Source organism: Anopheles coluzzii, chromosome 2 (assembly GCF_943734685.1).
Source record: "Anopheles coluzzii chromosome 2, AcolN3, whole genome shotgun sequence".
Taxonomy (NCBI): domain Eukaryota; kingdom Metazoa; phylum Arthropoda; class Insecta; order Diptera; family Culicidae; genus Anopheles; species Anopheles coluzzii.
In genome coordinates this window covers 361,210-367,209 of record NC_064670.1, presented here as the reverse complement: position 1 = coordinate 367,209, position 6,000 = coordinate 361,210, and the positions used below count along the sequence as shown (strand labels likewise).

The 6,000-nt window shown below is 39.9% G+C and overlaps 1 protein-coding gene across 1 annotated transcript in view; it reads left to right on the top strand.

The window, feature by feature from the left end:
• The first annotated feature begins 644 nt into the window (after window positions 1–644).
• The window catches only part of LOC120950794 (A disintegrin and metalloproteinase with thrombospondin motifs 7), a 19,329-nt gene continuing 13,973 nt past the window's right edge, over window positions 645–6,000 (top strand). Inside the window, exon 1 of the mRNA XM_040369106.2 lies at window positions 645–1,483. The gene's annotated coding sequence lies outside the window, so the exon portion shown is untranslated. The remainder of the gene's footprint in view (window positions 1,484–6,000) is intronic.

Below are 6,000 nucleotides of genomic sequence, written 5' to 3'. Positions count from 1 at the left end.
TGGGCGCTAGAAATCATTCAAACGTAACCAAACCCCTCACCCCCCCTCCCCAACACTAATATCTACCCCTTGAACGGAAATACTTTGATGTAAATCAAACAAATAAAGATGCCGATACGAAAAGTATAATGAAAGCGAATGTGACATGAAAACTGAGTAACTACCCGATATTCTTGCACAGTTCTTGCCTTGGAAAGCGTCAGAACATGACTGGTTGCTGATGTCGCTGATTGTAATAATTTGTGGTACCATGTACTGTGGCGTTTATGTTTATTTTAGTTGGCATGTTGAATTAAACATAGATTTGGCAAATATCGAACATAAAAGTATATACGTTTTATCTTAAAACCAACATTTTCATCTTCGGAGACACTCGATCATACCGATTGTTGGACATGTCCAAACATTTTTTTCAACACAATTTCAAAAATGCGGAAGCAAGTATTTTATAGAATATTACGCCCTAGCCTTATTTAATCTAATTCATGTACTTATAGACCCGTTTCAATTGAGATATAAAATAGTGTTGTTTTGCTTGTATTCATTTTATTTGCAACAACTTAAACTATGACAACTTTTAAGCAGAGCCTCATTCTAAAACGAACAAAGTCATTTTTTTCTGTGTCATGGTGGCAGCCCACTAAACCAACAAAACATAGCATCAGTGGTACTAAACTTTAAATACTTTCATACGTATTGTATATTCTATACAGATTACATACGCAATACATTAGATGAATCATAAGTGTGGTTAGAATGATATACCATGTTTAAAATATTTATCGTTCTTTTAGCCTAGATTAAAATAGTGTTTGAAGAAATGTAAAAGTGGTTGCGCAGCACTGCACTGGTTTCGGCTGAGTGGTTCGAGTTTCAGAGTAAGACATTTTATTGCTCTCCTGCTTCTCGCACAGGACGGTTGTCGGTGGTGCGCGTTCGTCTGTTTTTCTATCGAGTTGCCGTGAGGATTCGGAGTCTTTTCGTAGCGATTGCGCTTCGAAAATTGACTAGTTGAATGACGGCAAATAGATTATTCCATCGAGGCGAATTAGATCAGTGCTAAAGTCGTCAGGCGTGCGGTGCTTGCTTAATAATGAAACGTATTGCCCTTCAAAGTGACCAGTACAGAACGGCTTGCGTATCGGTGATCAATTTGTAACCAGTCGTAAATAAACATCTCAAGTGCTTCAAGTGTTTTCACTTTGCCGTGCTATTCGGCGACTTAAGTGCTCTACCACCAACATCTGCCACATCCAGTGATCATAATTCATTATGTGTTGTGTGTAAGCAGCCTGCAAGCAAGTGTAGGATCGTAATATGCATGAAATGGATCGATGCTTAGCATAACTACGCCTTAATACGCCGTAGCACGGCGCCGAATGTACACAACTAATCAATGCATAGTGGCTTCTGTGGAAATCTATTTCATCCTCAATTTCTTCGAAATACGCCAAATATTATACAAATCCATCACTAGAAGAAGGTAAACTATAGATGCTTTGTATGATGTATTTATTTTTGGAATGAATTATTGTTATGGACTTATTTAATAAGCTTCTTGGGCCGCTCGTCTACTACACATCGATATCCATGCAAATGGATTTATGGTTTTTTTTTAAAAACAAGTAATACTAATCAAATGCTGCTCATTGGCAGGTGAAGAAAGTTTGACCAAACCATACTTTTACTGAAAATATATAGCTACGCACATCGCGCGCTTTTCGTTAGAGGAGCAAGAAAGTTTTTTTTGTAACGGAGGAACCATTAAGTTTTCGCTGAGCCATTTCTTTCAAACCCAATGTAGCACAGATTCAACGAGGGTAATACACAAAACAAGACATGACATGCGGATGGTTTCAAGGTGCCAACCGACAAGTTCCATGAACTCTAGAACCGACACCCTGCCGAACGTAATCTTGGCGGCCTCCCAGTCCGACAGACACGGTACGCCTGCGGAAACTGATCTTCCCATTTTTCCATTTACAGTCTCTCTGCATCTGATCTTCTTTTCTTTACGAAGTTTGTTTTCTATTGCTTTAAACACGCTCCTCGCTCGTGCTGCGCAACTGCTTTTCGGTGGTCAAAAGTTGCTGCCATGAAGCTATAGTGTAGAAGAATATCAGAATCTCAGTGACGCTTAAGCAATGGTCAAAGAACACACTGCTAGAAAGCAAACGACAACAACAACGAACGAGAGAAAGAAAAGGTATCATTTAGGCGCCAGCAAGGTGTTTACACAATGCTTTACCTTGCTGCATAAGCCCTCCAGGAATCTCGAAGAAACTCGTTCGGGAAGAAACCGAAAACCGACTTCGAGATCATTATTGTTGAAGCACCACGATTGTAGGTGAAACGACACTGGCGTAGGGTAGGACACCCGAGTAACAGGCAGGCAGGTATAAAGGACGCATCCCAGGGCTCTGTTCTCCCTTTGCCTGTCCTTTGCTATACCAATGGCATACCAACGATCGGAGAAATCGTTGAATGCACCGAACACACCAAACAAACCTTTTATGGTTTTTGGCCGATCAGACAAAGCGAGGGCTGGCCCCGTTGTGTTTTGTATCTGATTTCGACCGGCCGCATGCAATCAATATTGCTCTTTTATTCACAGTTTCACACAATCTTTCTGCTTCACGTCTTGTCTGCTCCGGTCTGCACGTTGCAAGACGGGACACGTTCCGGCCCTATGGGTGGTTGGATTTTTGGTAGCAAAATGAAACCAACCAGAAAGAACAAACGGAGTTGCTCTTTAAAAAATGTGTACAATTGTACAAGTCCAAATGGATTTATGCAATCAAGGTTATCAGTTTCGTAGCCTCACTGCCGATTTTTGTTTATTGCTACATTGTCATATTTGCCATCAGATTCCATATACCCCGCTGTTAAAATTAAGAAAAAAGAATATATGCAAACATTTCGTCTCTGTATCTTATCCAGTCCTTCCTAAATCACTATGCAATTTCCTAACTTTGAAACGGATGGAATGATTTCATAATTTTGCGTAAATGGTAATCTCCCGGGATTATAAAACCATAAATACATGCGTGTACAACTCGAGGCGCTAGTTCCATTTATTAGCAATCAAGCCGCATTACAAATTCAAACTGTGAATATAGCCTTTTTTCATCTGTATCGTATCGTATTCCAAACCATCCGAAGAAGGAGCAAGAGAGAAATGAAATGAAAATCTGGCGCCCATCGTTTGAAGTATAAGATATCTTAAATGGGCCAATAGCGTATTGGAAAGATGGCACCAACAAGGCAACTTACACAACACACACAAACAAAAAACCATACACAATAACCTTACAGCTACTATGGAAATCCAGCAAAACGGAAACAAATGTTATCGTCTCTCCTATCCACAGTCATTGTCCTATCCATAGTATTGTTGTTTTTACGCTATTATTAAATAGCTGAATTCTATTTTCAAAAAACGCGATAGAGGGATATGAGATCAACGAGAAAATGTAATATAATATCCTTTTGGTCTTCTACAACTTTTATCGTATTGTAATACGGACTAACGGGGCCGAATTCTCTCAATTCAATCTTATAATGCAAATATGAGTACAGATGTAAAAAGTATATAAAATTCTACATTTGTTCATGTACCCTCTTTAGAGAAACTGATAATGTGATCACGAAAGTTGCTTCAGTTTCTAGAAGAAGCAACGACGTGTGTCGACTCTTGAAACTCCCTGCATACAACGGTTTATTTCAACCATAATAATCTCTCTTTCTTTCTTTCTCTCTCTATCTATCTAAATGTATTCTCTTTTCAATATTTTTATTTATATATCTTTTTTCCTCTCTTTGCGGCGTACATCGTAGCGCGAATTTGTCGAATCACTTAACTGTCACCGCTACCGTCGCCATATACAGCCTGTCAATAAAGTCCCCAAAAGGGAAGTGGTCCTTTTGCATACAGACAGCCTGCGGAGGACTTTAATTATGTGTGTATGTGTATGTTAGGGTGCGTATTCCAATCAACTAATAGCTTTGTTTTGGGGGCTGCACGTGGGAGTCGAACCGTATACCGTAGTCCGGAGACTAAACCGGCTGTTATCTGTCACAAACGAAACGATTGCACGTTACACACGACACCTTATGCGCGTACAAATGCTGGGGGATCCAATTCGCGCTGAGCGACACTTAAGCACGAACGACGGCTTTTTGGGGTGTGTTCGTACCCTCAACGGCATACGGGCCTTGGTTCAAAACTCAAGTGTATGTCAAACATCATGAAGGTGCTAAGTGGTGCGTAGGAGGTAACTACTTAGTGGTAGGAACAAGATTGTGTGTGGTCATCTCTGTGTTTTATACATTTTCACTGTGTGGCCATTAGTGATTGTAGTTGACCAGTGGTCACTCACAGATGCATGTGCAACGCAATTATACTGCCAGCAATATAATTCTGCAAAAGCACAGTTTTGATAATACATTTTTAACGTCGCCACAGCGGAATGTGAGATGTTTGCACAATGACTTGAAAAAATACTTGTTAATCTTATGAATCGTACTTACAGTTGAAAAATCGAGGAAAATGTTCCGTTCGATCAACATGCTTGTGTTAACTTTGGCATGTACCGATAGCAAAGGCAAGATATCAGTAGAAATAATCAAACCGTGTTGGGCTATGCAAATGACAGCCAGTGCTTGCCCAACTCTAACACAACTAACATCGTATACGACCGGACTGCAGAGCTGTTTTGGAGTCCTTTGCCTGCTTGGGTAGGGAAACACGCAGTGAACAATCTGTGACATAAATCATGGCTAATTATCACTTTTCTGCACACCACTGCCAGACAGGTCGTACGATGGAGTGATAATTTGCACAGAGCTTTGCTAATATAAACCATGTTCTCCAAATTCCAAGAGCAAGGTAATTCGCTGGCAGACAGCTTTTGAGTTGACATTGCATCTACGTGCCATAGTCATCTTACAAATATCATAAAGTTGCTGACTGTATCACATTTTAATCTATATCATATTTTAATTCAATTAGCAATTTGATCATCGTCATCAATGCTAGAGTTCGTAGAAAGCAAAGTTACGATTATTGCCTACTTAACCTTCCATTCTACCATAACATACGATCCATTATTCCAAAAATAACCTATAGCAAGCGCTGACGTTATTTCATCTGTGAATGAACGTTGAACCATAGGAAGTATTTAATTACCACACGCTCTCGATTCTGCTCGTACGTTATGAGTAATCAGTGTACGAAGAAACTGCCCTCGATTCCAATCAATTGGTAAATATTGCTATACCAGCCAGTTCATGCACAAAAAAAAAGTTAGATGCATCAGGCGGCCGGTTTCGTGGCACAGTCGTCAAATCGTACGACTTAACAACATGCCCGTCATGGGTTCAAGCCGCGAATGGATCATGTCCCCCCATACGTAGGACGTGACTATCTTGCTATGGTAATCAATAAGTCACTGAAAGTCAATCCCATTAGTGGTACGTACAGGCAGGCCGACAACGGTTGCTGGGCCAACGAAGAAAAAGAAGAAGAAGTATCAAGTAAACAATTTATAAGACATTCACAACTAAAGGTAGTTTAGTTTTATAACATAAACTATATGGTATGTTATTAAATTACAAAAAAAAAATGCTGGTGATGGTGCTAAAAAACTGTTACTGACGAGCAGTTTCAAGCAGCAAACCATCGAATCAAACAAACTGCTTTTAATTTTTCCAAAAAACGCACTGCAAAATCTTAAAAAAAAGCTATCAGTAAAAAACAACCCGCTGCTAGGAGTTCGTTTGCGAAACGCATTCTGAATCCCCAACGTCAAGCCTGGTTTGTAGTTTTTTATTGTCACCCTCGTCGATTTCTTTTCAAAAGCTCCACTCAATAATAGTGTGCAGGATTTGCGAACAAAGCAAACGGAGACATTGAGGATGACACTTTAATTAACAGGTGATAAGCCGCATGTTAATGTCAATCGAAGTTCGACAGTTTTCAGTGAACATTTCCGAAACACT